The sequence below is a fragment of the Mus musculus genome, chromosome 17, assembly GCF_000001635.26.
Source record: "Mus musculus strain C57BL/6J chromosome 17, GRCm38.p6 C57BL/6J".
NCBI classification, from domain to species: Eukaryota; Metazoa; Chordata; class Mammalia; order Rodentia; family Muridae; genus Mus; species Mus musculus.
In genome coordinates, this window is record NC_000083.6 from 54,346,015 (window position 1) to 54,370,138 (window position 24,124).

Here is a 24,124-nt window from a genome sequence, read left to right on the forward strand (position 1 = left end):
TTGTTAAATGACACTGAAACATAGCAGAATGCCCCAGCAAAACAAAAGTCAACCAAAACCCATCGAAACTACATTCTGGGTACTTAAAGGTACTCACATTTCTTAAGTAACTGCTGCTATATGCCAGAATAATGTAGAGACTTTGCCGAAATTCTCTCATATAAACCTCCCAAACAGCCTTATCAGCACCATCCTCTATCATTCTGAAGAGGAAACTTCAAACCACCTGAGTTTGGGCCTAAAGGTTTTCTACTCAGTACACATTCAAATGAATCAGCTGCTGCCCTCCAGTACTTTTCCAAACCTTTCCTAAGAGAACCAACATTCTTTGATAAACAAGAAAACATAGATGAATAATAAGTACAAAATGTAAGTACCACTCATTATCTTTCATCCAAATATAACTCAGTACTTATTGGGTATATATAATTCCATAGATTTTAGTGTCATTTTAAACATGATTTAACCACACACACACACACACACACACACACACACACACACACACACACACATACACACAATATGTCGGCTCTCGATTCCTAAAACTTTCTCAGCACACACTTGAAATTCTTTTAAGAAGAAAAAAAGGGAGCCCTCACTAAAGTGATTCTGAGCAGGCTCGTTCTCTTCCCATTTCAAATTGTCATTGATATTCTCAAAAATGATCAGAAGTTTAAGAATAACCTCTTTGTACTCCTTCTTATTAAAGAGGGAGCCCAGTGAAGATGGCACCTGAGCCCTGAGTCATGGCTGGATTTTCAGCCAGATTCAAAAGGAGTTTCAGAACCTGAAGTTTGGTTTCTTCATCCCCTGCTGAAAATAAACGAAAGAAGTCTGAAATGGAATTAGCAAGGATATGTTGATACTCATTAGTAACAGTCATATTGGTAAGCAATCTGAGTCCAGCCAGCTGCACAGAGGAATTCAATCGGGAAGTGACTGTGTCATCACACACTTGATTGATGTATACCTTAAGCCTGCACTGATTTTCGGCATTCACGCTCAAGTTATTTAGGACAATGAAAGCCTTTTCCTTAACAATGGGATCTCCTGTATTGAGAATCTTTGCAACAATTGGGAGACCACCCAAATCTCGAATAATATCTCTATTAAATGCATAAGCAGCATTATTACCCAGAGCAACTAAAACTGCTTCAAGAATATAAGGCTTTTCGGACATCTCAACCAAACAAACTACTTTCTGTAACTCTTGAGGTGACAAAACAGTATCGTCTGAATTAGGAGAAGCCCTTTTCTGTACAGCTCTTCGAGCCCTGGTAGCCCTGGTTCTTGCCCTGGCTCTAGCTCTGGTCCCTGCTTCAGTACCAATCCGGGCCCAAGGTGGGTACCAAACTATACTCTTGCTCTCGTTACTGTCATCATCATCATCATCAGACCATTCATTATACCTGGCCCCAGAACAGTCCCCAGCATCATCCACATCACCAGAGCCACCCTCAGCCATTTTCTCCTTGTTCTGCTTTCTTCCTCGGGTCAATCTGTAAATGCAATAGCAGGCTCCAGCCCCAATCACCAGACCTGCAGTCACCCAGCCAACTTTCCTGGCGTAGCCCATGCAATCGTCCCTGGCAACGGCAGGGACCAAGAAATAGAGTAGTCACTCAAGATAAGGGAAGAGGCCTTCGGGCCTGAGTGCAGTCCTGTGGAGAGTGATCTTCTTCAAGTCACGTCAAGGCCACAGTAATTGCTTTCAGAGGTAAACCTCCTTAAAACAGCAGCTTGCCCCTTCTTCCTTTCCTGTGAGTTATGCCACACCCAACAGTCTTTCTGATCTCTACTGATGGGGGAAAGTTCCTCCCTTGGTTCAAACAGTGCCACCTGCTACAGCAGACCCTCAACTCGACCTTCACCGATCTGGTTAATTTCCTTCCTCTTCTCTTGCCTGGTGTTGTTCCGCAACCTACAGAAAGACTGCAGGGATCTGGGACAATTTCTTTTCCACCTCCTTCTTTTCTCTGCACTCGCCCGCCCTCAGGGTAATAGGGAGCTGGTACTCAGACGGGAACAACGACCAGGCCCAGGTCCACTCTTCTAATAGGATCCCTCTCCTATTACCCTGCCCCTTCTCCTCAGAGAAGGGAGGGCCCTCTTGGGTACCACCTACTCTGGGACACTCCAGGAGGGTCTAGGGTGTGCCAGCAGTACTAACCACATCCTCTTTCACTAAGGCTCAACAGGGCAGTCCAGGTAGGGGGAAGGGGATACAATGGTAGGGAGCAGAGACCAAGACAGCCTCATTCTACTTGTTGGGGGGCCCACATGAAGATCAAGCTGCGCATTTTCTACAAATGTGTAGGACGTCTAGTTCCAGCTAATGCATGCTTCCTCATTGGTGTCCCCGACTCTGTTAGCCCCATGGCCTCAGGTTAGTTGATTCCGTGTCTTCTGTGGTGTTGACCCCTAGGGCTTGCTCACTTTTATTCTCCACTCTTCAGCAAGATTCCCTAAGCTTCACCGGATACTTGGCTATGGGTCTCAGCATGAGCCTCTGTCTATTGCTGCATGATGTCTCCCAGGAGACAGATATTCTAGGTCCCTGTCTGCAAGCATTATAGAATATCATTAATAGTGTCAGAGCTTGGCTCTCTCACATGGGACCATCCTCCTGCTTCTTAAAAATATCACCCTGATTCTTTCATTGTCTATAATAATCCATATTACCTAGTTAATATGCTCCACTGTATCTCAGCTTCTAGAATGAAGTCGCCTTTTCTGATTTGTCTGCATCCTAGAACCACAAGAGAATTTTTGTCACAAAGCAAATTCCCAGTGAATGGGACGTTACTAATGCAAAAGTACAGTGCATGGGAAGAGGCCAGGTCTATAATTCTGTGAGTTACAGAGTTGTTGTTCTTCATGGGTGATTCAGAAATCAGTGTCCATGCAAGTCTTTGTTTGTTTATTTATTTTTCTTGAAAATAGATTCTTCTTATATACAATACATTCTAACCGCAGTCTCTCCTCCCTCCATTCCTACTACCTCAAGTCATCTCTCTCTCTCTCTCTCTCTCTCTCTCTCTCTCTCTCTCTCTCTCTCTCTCCCTCTCCTTTTCAGAAAAGAACAGGCCTCCAAGAGATGAAAGCAAAACAAGATAAAATAAGACAAGGTGAAAGCTTTCACATTGAGATGGGACATTAGGAGCTGTCAAATAAGTCAAAGACACAACTGCTTCCACTATTGGGAGGTATCAAAATACCTAGCTAACATCCATAATGTATATGCAGAGGGTCTGGTACATACCCACACAGGCCCTGTGCTTGCTGCTTCAGTCTCCCATGTGAGCCCTGTTTAGTTGATCTGCTGGGCCATATTTGCCTATTATCCTCTATTCTTTCTTTTCTTTTCTCTCTTTCTCTCTCTCTCTCTCTCTCTCTCTCTCTCTCTCTCTCTCGGTTTTTGTTTTTGTTTTTTGTTGTTTTTTTTGGTTTGTTTGTTTGTTTTTTTTTGAGACAGGGTTTCTCTGTGTAGCCCTGGCTGTCCTGGAATTCACTCTTTAGTGCAGGCTGGCCTCGAACTCAGAAATTTGCCTGCCTCTGGCTCCCAAGTGCTGGGATTAAAGGCATGTGCCACCATGCCCGGCTTCCTAAAGTCTTTCAACTGAAGGCAATCCATTCACACCATTTGAAGCCTTGCCTGGCTACAAAATGTGGCCAGTTGAGACTTATCAGACTCTGTGCCCTTCATTCTTGTTTTTTTTTAATTAATTAGGTATTTTCTTCATTTACATTTCCAATGCTATCCCAAAAGTCCCCCATGCCCTCTCCCCAACTCTCCCCCCCCCAACTCCCACTTCTTGGCCCTGGTGTTCCCCTGTACTTAGTTATATAAAGTTTGCAAGACCAATGGGCCTCTCTTTCCACTGATGGCCGACTAGGCCATCTTCTGATACATATGCAGCTAGAGACACGAGCTCTGGGGGTACTGATTAGTTCATATTGTTGTTTCACCTATAGGGTTGCAGATCCCTTTAGCTCCTTAGGTACTTTCTCTAGCTCCTCCATTGGGGGCCCTGTGTTCCATCCAATAGCTGACTGTGAGCATCCACTTCTGTGTTTGCTAGGCCCGGCATAGTCTCACAAGAGACAGCTATATCAGGGTCCTTTCAGCAAAATCTTGCTAGTGTATGAAATGGTGTCAGCGTTTGGAGGCTGATTATGGGATGGATCCCTGGATATTGTGCCCTTCATTCTTAAGAATCCTGCATAACATCACCCTGATAAATTCCAGGAAGTTTTCAATGCTCTAGGTTTTCAAATCATTCCCCAAATACTCCTAAATTTCAGTTGTCTTTCCTCAAATTCTCTCCCTCTGCTCTAACCCGAGGCGTCACCTTCCCATACTCTCCCCACCCTGGTCTACCCACACAATCTATTCAATTTCCCATAAATCCATGGGAGAACCATGCTTTTCTCCTATAGCCCTCCTCTTTACCCAAGCTCTCTGAGTCTGTACACTGTAACTTGGTTATCATTTACTTAACAGATAATATTCACTTATAAGTGAATACATGATATATTTGCCTTTAAATGCCTAGGGTACCTCCTTCAGGATGATATTTTTCTAGTTCTATCTATTTGACTGCAAATATCATGATGTCATTTATCTTAACCACTGAGTAATACTCTATTGTGTAAATGTAGACATTTTCTTTATCTGTTCTTCAGAAGAGAGGCATCTGTTGATAATTTAAGTTTTATTTATGCCTTTGGGACTTTCTAGAAATATTGGTGCAGAATGTCAGCTTTTGAGAGCCTGGCTTGTGGAAGGAAACTCCACCCGTGTTTCCACATTCATATCCCTTCTATGCATTTCAGGAGCCTTGTGCTTGCATCTGGACTTCTATTTGTGACTTCGCCACTAGACTGAAGCCATAATAGCAAAATAGTAAAGGCCATTTATTTGTTTTTGAAAAACTCAACAGCCATATGTATGTGTGCATGTGTCTGCCTGCCTGCCTGCCTGTCTGTCTGTCCTGGAGTCCTTTGTTTTTGCTTGCTTCCAGTTTAAACTGATTGCCTGTGCGTTTGTTCTGCTTTCTTTCCATTACCCAGTAGAGGTCAGCATAGGAAAACTGTTTCAGAAAAAAATCAGCTAAAAACTTTGTGATTACTGTTACATAGCTCCCTTAAAAACAACTTGGACACAAATGTCAAATCTAAGGAAGAAAACTATAAAGGTGGTGTTTTTGTTTTTGTTTTTTTGGTCTAGCCCAAAGATTAAATTACTAACAACAGTTTAAAAAAATTTTTCCTTGGCCTGCCTTCTCCTTCTGTCCATTAAAAGCACTTGCCAGTATTTTGCTGTATCTGCTTCCCTTCACTCATATCTCTCTGAAATCCTCTAAATACCATTTATTTACTGCTGTCCAGAGTGATGATTTTACAGGCTGTAAAATGGCATTCTACCACAAAGCTTATTAGGAGTGGAACCAGTCTCTATATACCTCACATACTGGATAATATATCAGTGAGCCAAGTCCATGCTTAAATACGTTCCTTATTCTTCCAGAGATTGCATAACCTAGTATTTATACTTTAAAAAGAATTCTCACTATACAGCTAGCAGTAGGAGTTGGTGTCTATCATACAACCACCCTCCTATTTTTTTTCCCCCCAAGCTGGACCACCTGTCTCTGCCTATCTAACCTTCCAACCAATTCCTGTCAATGCAGTCCTGATTTTCTTCTAATCTCCAAAGATCATGCACAGCCTGAAAACAGTAGGGTGACTCAGTTTCTTCAAAGCAACTGAGAACTAGTAGCTATACTTACTCTAAAGGTATCAATGTACAAGAATTTTGATAGGTTTGAGAATGTGTTAAATGTTTTCAGTGCACCTCTTTTGTCATGTCCACCCTTCCTAGCCATAATCTCTCTCCCTCTCTCCCTCTCCTTCCTCCTGTCCCTCTCCTTCTCCCTCTCCCTCTCACCCCCCCCCCCCACCTGTCTCTCTCATGGCTAATCTCAGTTGTTAACTGGGATACATCTGGCTTGCTTAAACTAAAACCCAAGCAGTTGGGCATGCCTGCGAAGAGTTTTCTTGATTGAATCATTTGAAGTGAGAAGACCTCTTCTATGTGTAGATTAGAACTCCTGGTTTATTCCACAGAAAACATGGAAGAAGGAAGCATCACTTTCGTCTACTTGCCCATATTCTCACTGCTGAGGAATCTCTTCACCAGCATTAGAACCTACTTTCTCAGGATCCAACACAGACTGAAGACCAGCCGAGTCTTCCAGCTTTATGGACTGAATAAGGACAACATTTTGGTCTTTTTGTGGTGAGATAGTCATTGTTGCTCTAGCCAGATCACAGCCTGTATGCCACTTCAATATCTCACATATATATTTATGTATATATGAGGAATTTTTTTCTAGAAAACTATGACTAGTACATTCTTACTCTGACACTTGTTTCTTGTTCTTTCAGTCTTTTTTTGAGTTTGGAGTCTCAATAAGAGCATTTCAATGTGCACTATAACACAGGCCAGTCATATGTAACTACTTGATATCTGGCATTGTATGACAGATCCATCAATGATTATGCAATTAACATAAATTGATATTTTATTCTTCAATCTCAAGGCTTTACGATGAATTCTGTATTTTGTTCTGTAAGATACCAAGTAGATATGTCCATCCCACTTCCTGAGTATCATTTTTTTACCTGTACCAGTGTAGGCTGTTCTAGAAAGGTCGACCTTCTGTAGCACCTTTCTCCAGAGCCATGTAATCATTTGCTTACTAAAGCATGGCCAGGTAGAAATGACCTGTTACAATTTGATCTGGGATTTTTTTTTCAGAGATTTTATATCTTAGGGCTCTTTCTGGGAAGGCTCCATACACAATGCCTTTGGTATGGGGGGGGTCCTCCTGAGAAGGCAGTCTATGAATTAGGATTTCTCTGAGTACCAGTAGGTTCAGTATATTTCTTGAGATCTTAGAACTGAGTGAATCTGGTTCCAATGACTCCTTCTTTCTTCTTACATGCCACCAATAGCTGTGTTGTGCCCATGTCTGCCTGACGTTTCAGTTCAAGTCTGCAACACAAAAACATAAAAATTGGCTCATGACAGAAGTGACAGAAGCCTCCTTTCTGACCTCTTTGGGGACTGAGGAAGACCTGGGGATGAGCAGTCTGTAGTTGCTGCTGATAGGTGTGCTTAATGGCTTGCTGTGTATGTAAGCATAGTTCCTACCCCTAGCTTTCTGCTACAAGAAACTGACAGCATTTCCCCTGAACTGAACTACCGCCTGAAGCCAACTGTGCACAGCAAAGGGTAGCCCATTCCCTTCAATTACAGAGCAACTGGCATTTCATTTCATTGTGAAATGGACTATGGTTCCCTTTTCATTAAATATGAACATCCCATAAAATATAGATTAGCCATGGGGTTTGCTGGTGAACTGTGAGTTACAGTCTTTTCAATTGGGCTTGAATTATTTGTGTTGGTTTTATGATTTGGAAAGCAAATGGATGCAGACCAGAGACTAAGATGTTTGAAATTTTCTATCCTATTAGAGAACTTCTTTACATCCCAACCTTGAAAAGGGCTGAGCCAGTCCATGGCTGAAACGAGTCTACTGTAGATAGAAGTTTGTCACCAGGCCACAGGAAAACCCGGTATTCTTTCCAAACGTGTCCCTCGCTCTGGCATGAACCTGTGGAATGTAGCATGGTGACTTGCTGAGGTGTTAGTGGTTTATTCATTGTAACTTTCTAATCTAGACAGGCTGGATTTTTTCCAAGTACACATGATGTAATTGTGGTTTCTAAGAAGTAATATCACTTGGAAGGTTGTGAATATGTGGCTTTCACATGAAAAATAAATGTTATAAGAAGAGAAAAATCAATGATAATACATAGATTCATGAAGTGTGATTAAAAAGCTAGCACCATGGGTAAATAAAATGAAACTCACTTTAATGGTTATTTTATTTTCATAATATCATAAGGAAAAATTTGTTCTTTGCTAGGTGTGTGGTTTTATTGGGTATGTCTAGTTTGTAAAAATGTAAAGCACAATGGAAAAAAGTCCCTTCATGGTCTTAACAAAGGAAAACTGAAATGTAAAACTCAGCAGAGGAGTTTCACTGCCTCAGAGACTCCCATCAACCCCAAATGTTCCTTGTTTCCAAATCGGGGGATATTAGGGCATATGTTTCATTGGATTTATTAAACTAAGTACTTTTAAATTTCTTCAGAGCATATGGAGTATTTATTACACACAGCATGCACGTCCTTAATAGCAGTGGTTCTCAACCTTCTGAATGCAGGAACTCTTCAATACAGTTCTTCATGTTGTAGTGACCGCCAAACATAAAACTATTTTGTTGCTACTTCATAACTATAATTTTGCCACTGTTATGAATTGTAATGTAAACATGTGATAGACACAATATGTGATCTGTGATCTCTGCGAAAGGATCATTCAACCCCTAGAACAGGTTGGAACCCACAAGTTGAGAACCACTGCTCTATAGCTGTATTTGGCCTCTTCATGTTGAATGTTCTTCCACTTCTTGTATGTGCAAGTAATACTATCAAAATTCTTGCCTCGAGTTTATTTGTAAAAACAGCATAGGATACTGGTCACCTGAAAATAGTGTATGGGTAGGTGTGTCACAGCAGTCCATCTGTCTTCACACTGGAAGGACCCTTTTCTATGGGGTCTTCACAGGGTTTCTGGACACGTTTGGGAGCCTTTGCTGGATCTGAAGCCTGGGCCTTAGAGCTTTGGCCCTGCTTTGGTTTGAACCTTAGGCTTTGGTTAGCAGAGCCTTTGATCCTTGGCCATGTAGCTTCGATTCCTCTTCCCAAGCTTGGGGTGAGCGATGAAAGCCTGAGTTTGCTGCTGGGGCCCTTTGGCATCTTGGGCTTGACAGCCTGAGGCTTCACCAGGGCCATGATGGCCTCTGCGCGTGCACTCACTGCCTTTGCATTATTGGCCTGCATCTTCTTCAGGCCTTTCTTGTTGTGCTTCTTGGTGAAGAGCATGCTCCTCAGGAACTTGGGGTCAACCCCCTTAAAAGATCCATATCATTGTGACCGAGGTTTCTTGATGTAATTTCTGTGGCATTTGCGGGACTGGCTGTGTGTGGTGTGGTTCTTAAACTTGGCCATGCCTGCATGGTAACCAGCAGCTCCTGCAGTGCCTGTGACCAGAAGGGCACTTTTAAATTTTTAATTAATTAATTAGTCAGTTAATTCACTTAACAACTTAAATCGGTGCCCTCTCCTATCAGTCTTCCCCATCCTCCCAGTCAACTTGACACAGCTGGAGTTATCACAGAGAAAGGAGCTTCAGTTGGGGAAATGCCTCCATGAGATCCAGCTGTAAGGAAATTTCTCAATTAGTGATCAAGGGGGAAAGGCCCCATGTGGGTGGGACCATCTCTGGGCTGGTAATCTTGGGTTCTATAAGCAAGCAGGCTGAGCAAGCCAGGGGAAGCAAGCCAGTAAGGAACATCCCTCCATGGCTTCTGCATCAGCTCTTGCTTCCTGACCTGCTTGAGTTCCAGTCCTGACTTCCGTGGTGATGAACAGCAGTGTGGAATTGTAAGCTGAATAAACCGTTTCCTCCCCAACTTGCTTCTTGGTTATGATGTTTGTGCAGGAATGGAAACCCTGACTAAGACACCTATTATTTAATTTGATTATTTGGTTTGTTACTGTATAGCATCAAAGTTCTTCATATATTTTGGATATAGCCCTTTGTCAGATGTAGGGTTGGTGACTATCATTCCCCTATCTGTATACTGTCCTTTTGTCCCACTGACAATGTTCTTTGCCTTACAGAAGCCTTTCAGTTTCATGTGGCCCCATTTAATAATTGTTGATCTTAGAGCCTAATCTATTGATGGTCTCTTCAGGAAGTTGTCTTCTTTATCAATATATTCAAGGCTATTTCCCACTTTCTCTTATGATTTAGTGTATCAGGTTTTATGGTGAGGTCTTTGACCCACTTGGACTTGAGTTCAGTGCATGGGAATCAGTATGGATCTATTTGCACTTTTCTACATGCAGACTGCCAGTTAGACCAATATCATTTGTTGAAGATGTTCTTCCTTTTCCATTGTATGACTTTGGCTTTTTTTTCCATAAATCAAATGTCTTTAGGTGTGTGGATTTATTTATATATCTTCCATTTGATTCCATTGATCAACCTGTCAATTTCTCTACTAATATTATGCAATTTTATTACTATTGCTTTGTAGTACAGTTTGAGGCCAGTGAGAGTGATATCTCCAGAAGTTATTTTATTGTTCAGGATTTTTTTTTTTTTTTAGCTACTCTGGATTTTTTATTTTTCTGTTTGAAGTTTAGAATTGTTCTTTCAAGATCTGTTAAGAATTGTGTTGGAATTTTGATGAGAATTGCACTGAACCTGCAGATTGCTTTTAGTAAGGTGGCCCTTTTCACTGTTAATCCTATTGATCCATGAACATGGAAGATCTTTCCATCTGATATCTTCCTCAATTTGACTTGAAGTTCTTGTCAAATAGGTCTTTTCCTTGATTGATTAGAGTTACACCAAGATGTTCTTTATTATTTGTGGCTATTGTGAAGGGTATTGTCTCCCTACTTTCTTTCTCAGCATGTTTATTATTTCTATAAACGAGATTTATTGATTTCTCTGGCTTAATTTTGTGCCCAGCCAATTTGTTGAAGGTTTTTATCAGCTGTATATGCATTCTGGTAGAATTTTTTTGGGGGGGTTACTTGTGTATGCAATCATATCATCTACGAATAGCCACACTTTGACTTCTTCCTTTCCAATTTGTATCCCCTTGATATCCTTCAGCTTTCTAGCTAGTTTTTTCTACCTAGAACTATAAATTCTGTGTTGAAGAGGTAGGGAGAGAGTGGACAGCCTTTCCATGTTCCTGATTTTAGTGGAATTGTTTCAAGTTTCTTTCCATTTAATTTGATGTTAAGTATCGGCTTGTTGTATATTTGTTTTATTCCTTTTAGGTATATATCCCTTGTATCCCTGATCTTTCCAAAACTTTTAACATGAATCAGTGTTGGATTTTGTCAAAGGCTTTTTCAGAGTCTAATTAGATAATGGTGTAATTTGTTTTTGTTTGTTTATATGTTCAATTGCATTGATGGATTTTCTCATATTAAACCACCCCTGCATTCCTGGAATAAAGCCTATTTGGCCATTGTGGATGATGTTTTCAATGTGTTCTTAGATTCAGTTTATTAGAATTTTATTGAGTATTTTTGTATTAATATTCATAAGGGAGACAGGTCTGATTTCTTTTTTCTTTTTTGAGTCTTTTTGTGATTTAGGTCTCAGGGTGACTGTGGCCTCATAGAATGAGTTTAGCTATGTTCCTTCTGTTTATATTTTGTAGAATGGTTTGAGGAGTACTGGTAGAATGAAAATCTGGTAGAATTCTGTCCTACAACCACCTGGTCCTGAGCTTTTTATGGTTGGGAGAATTTTAGTGACTTCTTGTATTTCCTTATGGGTTATAGAACTATTTAAGTATTATACCTGATCTTGATTTAACTTTAATAAGTGTGTCTATTTAGAAAATCATCCATTTGATTTAACTTATCCCATTTTGTGGAGTGCAAGCTTTTGAAGTAAGACTTAATAATTTTTTATTTTTAAATTTTTTCAATGTTTGTTGTCATGTCTCTCTTTTCATTTCTTATTTTGTTAATTTGTCTCTCTTTTCATTTCTTATTTTGTTAATTTGAATACTGTTTGGCATTTTGTTTATTGCTTTTATTTCTATTTTCAGGTCTTGAATAGTTTTATTCATTTCCTTAACCCATTTAATTGGGTTTCCTCTATTTCTTTATATTTATTTGTTCCCCCTTTAATTGCCCCACCTATTTGATTCTATTTCCTTGTATTTCTTTAAAAAATGTATTTATTTTCTCTTTAAAGGCTTTTAAATCATCTTCATAAGATACTATTTAAGATCATTGTCTTGCTCTTCAGGTGTTTTACAATAGCCAGAGTTTGCTATAGTAGGAGAGCTGGGTTCTGATGATGCCATATCGCCGTTGATTTCGTTGATTCTGTTCTTGCGCTGGCCTTTAGCTATCTGATTATTTCTGCCCCTGGTTGACTTGGTAGTTCCTGGTGGGAGCAGGCCTCTGATACTGTAGGTAGAGCTGGTAGTACCAAATGATAGAAAGCTGCTAGGTGTCTAGGTTGGCAGCAAACCTCTGGGGAAGCAGCAGAGCTGGTTCTCCTGAGTGGCATTAGGCCTGAAGGAAGCCAGGCAGAGCATGGCTCTGGGTGAGGAGTGTAGATCTTGGATTACAGATAGAGCTGTGCACTGGAAGATAGAGATAGGACAGATTTCATGGCTGCTGTGCTTGTGGGAGCCCAACAGGTTGGGAATTGAGTTATTGGTATCTCACCTGGTAGTCCTGGGTGGCAGCAGACCTCCAGTGAGGCAGATAGAGCAGTGACCAGGAAGTAAAGAACAGATTCAGGATTGGGCATATAGGTGTGGACTGAAATATAGAACACAGAGGAGTTGGGCATAAGTGATACTTATATATTTCATTTTTGAAAAGAGAGTTTTAAAACAACTCTTTTGACTTCAGAGATAAAAGCCACTAGTTTCTTTTACACAAAAGAAGAAGTAGCTCAGAGATTAAATTTCTTCCTCAGAGTCACAAGGAGTAGAAAGTGGCTGAGTGGGATACAAATCATCCATGTTGTCCCTTGTGTCACATATCAGCCACCAAATGCCATTGTCACTTAGCTTTGTCATCAGATGTGTCTACAAAAGCCAAGCACTGAGGACCACACACAAACCTATAGACAGCCCAGAAAGTGTTTCATTTTCTCTACATATAGATAATGTTATCCAAGAGACATTTGAGTTAAGTATAAATTCAATCCGTGAAATACTGACATAATATATAAAATATTAATATAAAATATTTCCATTGTAAGTTTAGTCAGTTGGATATATGTTCATTCTGCAAACAGAATTGCACCTGCTGGTCTACTGTTATAGGAGGTAAGTTCCCAGGAGCCATATCTTTTATTATACTTTTGTGTAAACTATATAGATACACGCAGTCAATGTTTTAAAAACAATGCATAAAGGCCCAGGCTGGTTGTGCATCCCTGCAGTCAGGAGGCAGGGGCAGCCAGATCTCAAATTCCCCAACTTGAATTTCTCAAATTCAAGACTGTTTCAAAAACAAAAGAAAAATTGAAAAATCATTAAAATCGAGCTAATCCATCTTAAAAGCTAAACTGTTTAATATTTCCTTTAATTTGAGCAGATTTAAATTTTGTGTCAAGTAAATATATTTGAAAGTAACCAAAAGCAATCATGGAAATGATATTCCTTTTACCATGCTTCTTATTGAACCTTACATGTTGATGACACTGTACTTGATAAAGGTCATAAAGATCCATTTCCTTCTTTGTTAGATGTCTGCATCTTAAAACTGTTAATATTTCTTTATGCACTTTTGATCAGCATATTATCTAGCAATAATTGCTTACTCCTTCTGTCTTTTAGATTCTCAGAAGAAGAGAGTGTTACCCTGCCCCTCACTTCAGGACCAGACTTAGCTCTTTCTCAAGAGTGTTTTGACCGTGTAGGTTCTATGCACATGCAGAAAGCTTGATCATTTATCAAGTTTGATATTTGCTACAGTTCTCGAATTTGCCCACTGCAAACAAAAAGAAACATCCCATCTCTTATGGTAAAAGTCTTTGGGGAGGGAATCTCAACTTAAAACTCATTCTGTGTCTGGGAACATTGTTTAGGTTGGAAGTGCTACACCATACTACTTGATTTGAATACTGTAAAAAACTTTTGAAGTTGTTTTGAATTATTATCCTAGGGACTAGAGGGATGGCTTGATGATTAAGAACACTGGCTATTCTTCCAGAAGACTTGGGCACACTGCACACATGTGTTGCACCGACATCCAGGTCAAATGTATATATAAAGTAAATTACCAAATATTAAAAATAACTTATAAAACAAGGTTATTGTTTTGCTTTGGGTGTGGTGATTTTCTCCTTTATAAATGTAAAGTCTCTCTTTTTTCTTTTCTTTCTTTTTGCTATAAGTACAGATACAATGCCCTTTCCTCAACTCTTTTGTTAACTCTAGTTGCCCATCAGCGTGTGTGTCTAATAGTGTTCCAGGACCAATGAGGATACTAAAATGTGATGTTCAAGTTCCTTGTACTGTGTTTCTCCAGAACCTAAGCAATCTTCCACACATTCTAAAAACTCTCTAAATGACTTGTAACTATAAGTGTTCTAGAAACTTGCTAGTCTGTATGTTTGTGAAATAGTGACAAAATCATCCATACCTGCTCAAGTTGATACAGACACGTTTCTCCAAACATCCTCAGTCTGCCATTGGCTGATCTGTTTGTGTGGAACCCACAAGATAATGACTGCACTCTAGTTTCCAATATTTTCAAGGCTTTGGAAGAAATTCCAGTTTTTTCTGTCCATCTTTCCCATAAGCCAACTTTAAAATAAGTTGAGATGCCCACCTGCTGCTGTTTTAGAGTTTTAATAACTTAGCTAATGACTTTTAATCTGTTGTAAAGTTTAGTTTGTTCATTCTAAATTTCAGTCAAATTTTAATAATGACATCTATATATTCCTATATGTGGACAGTATTGGAAGTATATAAAACAATATAATATACTATACTTGAACTATCTAGAGTTTTATGTTATTCTACAGTATCAGATTCTCACCCTTGGCAACTAATAGACTGGTTCTTCTTTACTTTTAGCTCCTCCCAGACACTGCCATTTCATCTCTGTCCTCTTCCTATTTTATGCAGTTATTACTTCTCATCGCTGTCTTTTTGTTTGTCCTTCTTTGCCTTTCCCTTAGCTGTTTTTCTCTATATAATTGCTTTTCTCTATATATTTGCTTTTCTCTCTATATGTTGTTTTTCTCTAAATATGTTGTTGCCTACATAGAGTTATGTTTCAGTTTCTCACATCTGCACCTCTTCTTGGAATGCTAGTTTTACATTAGTGTTCAGCACAAATTTTTATTGCAGTCTCATACAAATTTGATGTTTCTAGCCTTGAAGGTCAGTGTACTATGCCTCCCAGGCAATAGCCTTAATACATTTATTTAGTACTTCATTTTTCTCCTCTCATTCCTATCAGACACTTAAAGTATACAACACGAGCCTTCCTAAATTTAACCTCTACAAATCTGGCAGTGCATTCATACAACCTTCTCAGGCTATCTCATCCTGATTGACTATGGAGGTAATGATTGATTTTATCCACTATATGTTTTGCATTCCATGTCATCAATGATCTCACATGCTTTCAAATTATTTTAGTAAAGGTTGCTTGTGTACTGCTAATACCAACATTTTCCATTAATAAGAGGTTTTAGAAGGAAAGATTACTCTCTCTCTCTCTCTCTCTCTCTCTCTCTCTCTCTCTCTCTCTTTGTGTGTGTCTGAGTATATGTGTGTGTCTCTCAGTGTGTGTAGGCAATATGTTGAGGCTAGAAGTCAATGCCTCGTGTCTTATTCTATGGCTCTCTTCATACTTTAATTTTTTTTCAGACAGGGTTTCTTGCTAAATGTGGTTTTCACCATTTTGACTTACCTTGCTACAAAGTGAATTACACAGATCCAGCCTCCTGCCTCCACTGACAATTCCTTCAATATTAGGTTTACTGAGTGAGCCACCACATCTGGCTTGTACACAAACACTGAAGATCCAAGCTCTATGCTTGAACAGCAAGATGTAGAAACTAGCTCATTTCATCTCATCTCATCTCATCTCCCCTGCAAAGGGGTTTCTGTGACAAGTTACAAGGCTTACATTGTTCTATCTGTTCTCCTTTCTCCTTCATTAGCTTGCCTGCTATCTGGGTGCCTCATCTCTGCCCTCATCCTGCTTGTGTATCCCACATGATGAAGGATATTACAGGAGCTGCTAAGTCGACATGACAAATAAGAAACATGTCCACCTGTATACCTGGCGACATCTTCATTTTAAACTCACCAAGAGACATGGTATATAACTTACAAAGACAGAAAAGTGTATATACAAAACAAAATTAAAATTAAATGCACAATGAATTGAGTTTAGAGGCAAGAAAAGAAAATCTACAATTGCCAAAATACAAGTGTGGAATGTCTATCAGTGAAAAATGATAACAAAATTTAATCTATGGCTTGAGACAAGAGTTTTTTACATCAGATTTATCTAGAGGTGTCAAGGCTGTGCTCTGAGCACTCAAAATGAACTATATCCAATACATCTAAATACAGGGATCTGAATAAATGTTCTTGTCCATGGATAAGCATTCAAACATAACTTCTTACCAGGTCAGGAGAAAACAGTTACTAGAAACAAAGACATAGATATTCAGATTTGTGTTTCATATGACCATGTAAACCAATATTTATTTTTCTCTATAGTGAGAAAATCATGAGCTTCCAAGTTAACTCTAAGAATTTTATTATCAAAATGAATATTACTTATAATGCCCAGAAAAAAGCATTAGATTGCCCTGGCTGAGTATCTCCTGTAGATCTCAGCAATGCTCCAATATGAAGTGATTCACAACCTAGGAATTCTCAGAGTCAAAATTAAAAAGAAACTAAAATGGGGGATTCACAATTAATGCACTACAAATTTAGAAAAATTAGAATACAATGCTAACTTAATTTACATAAATTATTCTCAATACTCAAAGTGGTATTTGACTACATAAGGAAAAAATGGTTAGGAAATATCATTTTATGTAGGTTAGGAAATGAACCTAAAATGTGAGAAATACTGCTTTTAGTTGTATATGGGAGTTTTCCTTCAAAGAAAAGAATGTCAGTGTTTTTAACAGGGCTGGAGAGAAAATAAACAAACCTAAGAAAACAACAAATCAAAAAGAAAACCTGAAAGACAAAAACAAACTAAAAATAGAATGTCATTCTTTCCAGGAAGAAAAATAACCAAATATTTATCTAAAGCCTAGTTTTACAGTCTGATCACAGTAGGAAGAGCATAGATGTCTCCCCCTCCCTACCTTAATCTCTGTTTCCATACAGCAAAACTCACAGGCTCCAGGACTTTTAGGTAAGACTGATCTTCCCACTGAAATCAAAACATCAGTGTAGGCAGTATAGAACTAACTAAAGGCATTTGAAAAAGCCATATGGATACCTACTATTTTAGAGTGCTTAGGGAGGAGAGAAGAATTTACTTACAGTTGTCTCACACAGGAAATTCTGCTCCTTCTAGAAGCCATTTGTTGTGAAATAAAAAGTCCAGTGCTTGTTGTAGGATGCTAAATTGTTGGTGAAATGTATACTGGAGAAAGGCCAAACAATACAGGCTTTTGCCCTTGCGCTTGGGAGCCTATTAAAACATGATGGTAAGGTCCTATTGCTGAAGGGAAAACTGATACTGGAAACCCAGGGCTTCTGTCACCTGTGTTATTAAAGGAGAACTTCTTACTACCACTTTTCTAAAACAGCATACTTAACTACCTGTATTCAAAAAACCCTTACACCCACAGACAAGCGTAGCTTTCAACCCTCATCAAGGAAACTTCTCTTTGCAACAGAGACCACCAAAGAAAGCCACAACTTGTCCAAATGCAGAGAAAAACTATTCATGGGGTTCCCAGATCCATTACATACATTTATAATAAGACTCAGAGAATGTGGAAATCTGCTTTAGATAGTATCTCTTTGAAATGACTCATGATACCTCAACCATATGGCAACTTAAACAAGATCTGACAAGGATAGCACTAGTACAGTGCTAAGGTAAGTGAAAAATCTCACAGGGACCCTAACACTGGACAAAGAACTATAGGCAACTAAGTGATATAAGAAAGATGCATGAGACCCTTTAGTTGGCTATGTAACACCAAGGTGCCAGCCCTGAAATCATATACATACAAGCAACATCAAATGGATTCACATAATTGTATTTGTATATTTATGCACATATATGTGTAATAATAACAATGTGGAAAAATTTTATACTGAAAAAATAAGACTATAAAATTAGTGGAATGCATCCCCTATGCCTTCTATGTCTTATTTTTGTGAGTTTTTATTATATCTCAAATACAGTCTTCACCTCATACTGCCAGCGAACTGTATGGCTTCTCCTGATTGCAGAATCTTTGATGTGATTAATAGAAGCAGGAGGAAAGAACTACCATATGAGACCACTGGACAACTGACTGTGAACCAATTGCTTCTCATTTGGAAGAAGTAATAGATTCTGCTGGAATCAAATGGGGTAGAGGGTTCTGGAGATGTAGCTCAGTGGTAAAGCATAAAATTCTGGGTTTGATTTATAGCCCTGAAGAAAAATGACCTGAAAATCTACGTGTAATGATGTATTTTAAGAATGAATGGTGATGTTGGGAGGGTTAGTGCATGCAGGTGGGACTACTCTAACAGTTTATTTTACACATCAACTTGACTGATGAGAGAACACCCAGATAATATTAGGTATTACTTATGCATATATATGTTAGGGTATTTCTAGAATAGAATGGTATTTTCAAATTTATATTTAAAAATATTAATGAGTTGTATGGCAGTCTAAATTAGAAAGGTCTCCGTAGGCTCATATAATTGAATGCTTAATCACTAGGGAGGGTCGCTACTTGAAAGGATGAGAGGGATTAGGAGGGATGATGGCCTTGTTGGAGGAAGTGTGTCACTCAAATGGTCTTTGAGGTTTCAAAAGTCCATGCGAAGCCTATTGTTTTTCTATTCCTACTGCCTACGGAGGAGGAGGAGGAGGAGGAAGAAGAAGAGGATATACAACACTCAGTTGCTCCTTCTCTATCACCATGTCTACCTCCATGTCACATGCTCCCTACTAATGATGATCGTGGATGAACCTCTGAAACTGTAAACAACCCCAATTTTTATTTTTGCCTTGGTTATGTTGTATCTTCACAGCAATAGAACAGTGACTAAGACAGATATACTAACTGTCCATATTTGTGGCATATAATGTCACATCTTAAATGTTCTCAACTCACCATCCTGTTACACCCAATGGATATTTATGTAAAATAGGTAATCAAATAAAAATGAATTGATAATCAATCATGAAGAATTTATTTTAAGATAATCCTGTTGTATAGATGCAATTTTACCATTCATTATTATTAAAATAAATTTGTACACTAATGAGGGAAATGTTTGCTTATTTTTAAATACAGAATTAAATATTGGGTGAATATTTGATACTATATGTAGGACATAGACTATTTTCAATATTTTCAGAGTCATCCATATTTTAATTTTGCAATTGCCAATGCTGAGGACTTCACTTTGAAGAAATACCTATTACAAAATGACAGGAGTATATTAGGTTTATTTCAGAAGTTGTTAGAAATTCTGGCCAAGCCAAAAATTAATTTAAAAATTTTTAATGGAATGCAGGTAAGCAAAGCCAACAGAAATCTTTAAAGCCAAACATCCTAACACAATGTAATATAAAGCAGACTACTTTGATTCTTGTAGTCCTCAGGATGTGGACAAAGGTGGTGGTGGTGGTGGAGGAGGAGGAGGAGGAGGAGGAGGAGGAGGAGGAGGAGGAGGAGGAGGAGGAGGAAGAGGCTTCTTGGATATTTGACCTAGGTTCTCTAGTTCTGAAGGCTTCTAACTTCAACTGAGATATATTACCAACTTCCATGTTTCTCCAGCTTGCAAATGCCAGCCTGTTGTGGTAATTCTTTACCTATACACTCATTTGAGAGAATTCTAATAATCTTTCCTTATATGTGTCTATTTCCTCTGTCCATGTGGGAAATCTTGATGGAATCATCTGCTTTTTTCATTTGTAAACATAGACACCTAGCAAGGTATTTCAAATTTCATAAAGAAATGGTTAAAAACATAGAATTGACTTACAGTATTTGGTCCAAGACAGTGAAAGCAGAATTTATTGTATTAATGCTACTAATTGATTTAAAAGCTAAAAAAAATGTGTGTCTGAGAATATGTGCAAATGAGTTCAGATGCTATGGAGACTAAAGGTCTCTTTGATACTGGAATTCTAAGTTACTGATTTGGAGCTGGGAATTGAACTTAGGTGCTCTGAAAGGAGTAGATGCCCTTACCTGCTGAGCCATCTCTTTGACACAAAAATAAGACTTTGGATATTTTAGCTACATGTGTAAATTCCTGTATTTAAAATAAAACAAATTGAATGCCAAGATTTATGAAGATTTAGGTTGTAAATATAAATGGAATTATCTTTCTAAAGGATATTGAAAAGCATTTCAGACCATTTAAGAAATGGAGGTATAAGATTCATATTCAAGAATATATTCATTGAAGTTACATTTAAATCTAATAGCTTGATTTATAACCTTTAAAATTCCATTTAGCAATTAGTCAAATAAGTGATGAAACATTAGTCAAAGAAATATAAGATAAGATTTAAAATTCAGGTTAGCATTAGGAGTTTGTGACCAAAAAAATCAATGCATAATGCTATGTTGAAGGGAAGCTACTCAAAAAACATTGAGCAAATCATATTAAGTACATGTTATTGCCAACTAAGTATTTATATATCCATTTTGCAATCAACATATTTTTCTAAAAGTAGAGAGAGTGTACTTGTCTGGGATAGGTATTTTCTCTAGGTCAGAAGAGTTTGCATGAGAACTATGCTGATACTTATAAAAAGCCTTCATAGAATAATGTTAAATAGTAAATTGCTTTATCCAAGAATACATTTATGAATTAAAGTGAGCCTATAGCTTAAACATAAAGCAGATTAAATTGTGCAGGAAAATGTCGGTAATCTTAAAAATAAACATATCATTATATTACTGAATGTACTTCTGGGTGTGAGGCTGTGGGTTCTGTTAAATTTGAGTGGGCAGGTGGGGAGGGGATAGGGGGTTTTCAGAGGGGAAACTAGAAAAGGGGATAACATTTGAAACGTAAATAAAGAAAATATATACTAAAAAATTCTTCGTTGCAAGTGCTCTGAATTCTCTGATGAACATATTTCTTTATTAGTGCCTGCTCTTATTTTCCTCCATTTGCCTTTTTGTTTTCTAAAGTTATCTTCATGTTGTATGAATGATGTGACTCAACCCAGTTTCCAACTTTGGAGTATGGAACTAAGCAACTTGTATTTCCCTGATCAGACCACTGTCACATGAGGTGGTAATACTCAGTTACAGATTTATGTAACATATCCCTTTCCTGCCATCTGACTTGTATGGGGGTGAGAATGATACAAAGAGTTTCTGTCTCATATTAGAATGAAGATATGGAGGAGTGCATGTGGGAAGAGGACCACCAGCAGCAGAGGGGAGCAAGCACTGGCCTTCATCTCTGTGATGGTCTGTACTTCACAGATACATGGTCAGCAGAATTTCCTTTGTTCTTATAGCTGGGCTATGATTTTCAGTTTCTTATGTCAAAAATATTCTTGATTTGTTTCAAAATAAGCTTTGCGATTATATTTTATTCATGTCTTTGATCATGGAAATCATGAAGTTCATGGTCTTTGATCATAATTCTCTGAAAGGAATCCCAAAGATTTGCTTTGTGGGATGATTTATTCCATTGTGACTATTTTTATTCTTTTACTTGTGTAAATTCAGGGAACACATTCATTCTCACTAGGTACAAAACTTCCAGTGACACATTACATTACTGGAAAACCCTCAAGATACATTTTAACTAAAAAAAGCAAATGTTACATGAAAGTAATTCCCCCCTCAGGTCAGGTTTTCATTCTTGATCAGTAGGAAAGTATTGAAATTTTGCAATTAACTCAGACAGACAAATAGTTAAAGATAATTTTAAACAAAAGTGTCAATCATTCATCAGTCTGTAACAAAAGTGGAAGGACAAACCAGGAGGCATCTCCAGCCATCACGCCAAGCACTAACATCCAGTAATCTCCCCTAACAGACCCTAAAGATAACCTTCTTCCACTGTAGTCCACAATATGGTATAGGTATACAGGAACAGAAGGCAGACACGTTGAACTAGTCAATACATGTCTGACACTTGCATTAAAATCAGTCAGGATACAGTGAGCAAGTTCACTGCATTCACAGGTCACAATCCTCTCAGCTTCAATTATGAGGTCACTGTCTCTTGGTGTTGTATGCAGTCTATCACATGAGTAACTCAGTTCAAAATACTGATTAGTTAGCTAGTATTTGCCTGGTCTTGAGAACTCCACAGGGATATTTCTTGGCCGGTGGAATGAATTTTGCTTTTCATGTTTCTAATGAAAGGGATTTTAATCCCCCATGGACATTCTGTCTGCCTGCTTAATATAGTCAGAATTTCTGAACATTTTTTAACTAAAGGTCACACTGTCTTCATATCATCTCTGAATACTTTCCTAGGGCAGTTTATCTCTTTTGAAATTAATGAACACTTCTCTCATTTGGGTGGTCAATGAGAGTCAGAGTGATGCAATAACTAGGCCAGCAGAGCTTCTTTTGGTTGGGATGAGCTGGAATATAAGTTCATTTTTAAAACAAGTCTTTTAGAACCTAATAATTTTCCTTTTTGCTTCTGAACATATCTTGGGAGATGCATTTCTGAAACAACCCAAAGGCAACGGCATACTTGTAGCCCATGTCACTTCTCCACATGCATTTGCACGCTATACTCCATTACTATTACTGATTCTGGAACTATAGAGATTTTCCATCTCTTTTTGTTCAATTTTAACCATTCTATATATAATAATGCTAACTAGCAGGTATTCTTCTCTCAGCAATCTGTGACATGATACATATGCATAAGGAGAAAAGCAAGCCAAACTGGGCTCAGTGCCCAGAAAAATTACTCACAATCACTCATAAACAACCTGAGGAATTTTACACACACACACACACACACACACACACACACACACACACACACACACACACACACCAAGTGAGGTAATGTGACAATATGGGAAATATTGAGTGTATAAGGAAAAATGCCTTAAAACTTAAAATTTGCCCCTGTAGAATTTTTATGACAGTGAATGGTGGCAATGTGTAGACAATGGCCAGTAGAGTTCTGTCAACCATGTTGAGCTCTAGATGCTGAAGTGATGGTAATTATCATGAATATTTTTTCATTATTCATATTCAATTCATTCATTTGCTATCTGTGTCATTCCCTTTACCACATTCTGATCTGTTTAGGTGTCATCATTGTTCTTTCATCAGAATATGTCACAAGTACACAGACCAAAACCAAAACATCAAATATTTTGGATGATTCAATAATTTAAGGTATTTTTGAAGATACAAGTTATTTGAAAATATGTCTCTTCACAAGCTTAAATAAGAGACCAAATATTGGGAATTGATCACAGGATCAGACACTCTGATCCTGAAGCAAAGAGATGCAAATAAGAGTAGTTGTGTTCTGGACACACTGAGTACCTTTCCATGTTTTATTTTTATGACCATAAAAAATTGTGGAATACCACCCAGAGACAGTGTTGCATTATGCATGTACAAGGAACATGATAGGAACATGCTGCTTTTAGAGTTCATCATCTCAAGCAATAGAATAACAGGTAGATTCCCAGTCAAGAAAAATGCATGCTACTAAACCTGAAAAGAATAAGTCATGATAAATAATAGCAACATATATAAAGCTTACTTTTACTGGGAGCTGATAGACTTGGAAAATTAGTTCTCTAAATAGATATTAACAAGTATGCCTGGCAGATGGTCCCACGGTCCCCAGAGGGCTCTCCATGCCGCAGGCACCCTAGCACACCCAGGATCTTAGGATCACTGGTGAGTGGAACACAACATCTGTTCCAAACCAATTGTAACGGGCCTGTGACAGCAGGAGCATGGACACAGGAGCCCTGTCTGACCAGATGCTCAGATTACTTCTGATCAGTGCTGGTATACCTTGGTTTCAAACACATCAGAGAGCCCCATGGTCCCCAGAGGAGACACCACTTTCCAGGTGCTGTAACATGGCCAAGATCCTAGGACTTAAGGATCCTCGGATAACAGGAGCTTGGTCACACTAGGATCTCAGGGTCTCAGAGGAAGCTTGACTGCCAAGAACTCTGACACACCCAGAATCTCAGGTCCACAGGATTCCAGAATCACAGGATC

The 24,124-nt window shown here is 38.5% G+C and overlaps 1 long non-coding RNA gene and 1 pseudogene across 1 annotated transcript; both read right to left on the reverse strand.

The window, feature by feature from the left end:
* Positions 1-325: 325 nt before the first annotated feature.
* Positions 326-1,777, reverse strand: Gm9224 (predicted gene 9224; annotated as a pseudogene).
* 1700025K24Rik (RIKEN cDNA 1700025K24 gene) lies at positions 6,569-24,060 on the reverse strand. Its single transcript, NR_045825.1, has 3 exons — positions 23,912-24,060; positions 12,415-12,510; positions 6,569-7,063 (listed from the first exon to the last, which is right to left on the reverse strand). It is a non-coding gene; the product is annotated as an RIKEN cDNA 1700025K24 gene (long non-coding RNA).
* Positions 24,061-24,124: the final 64 nt, after the last annotated feature.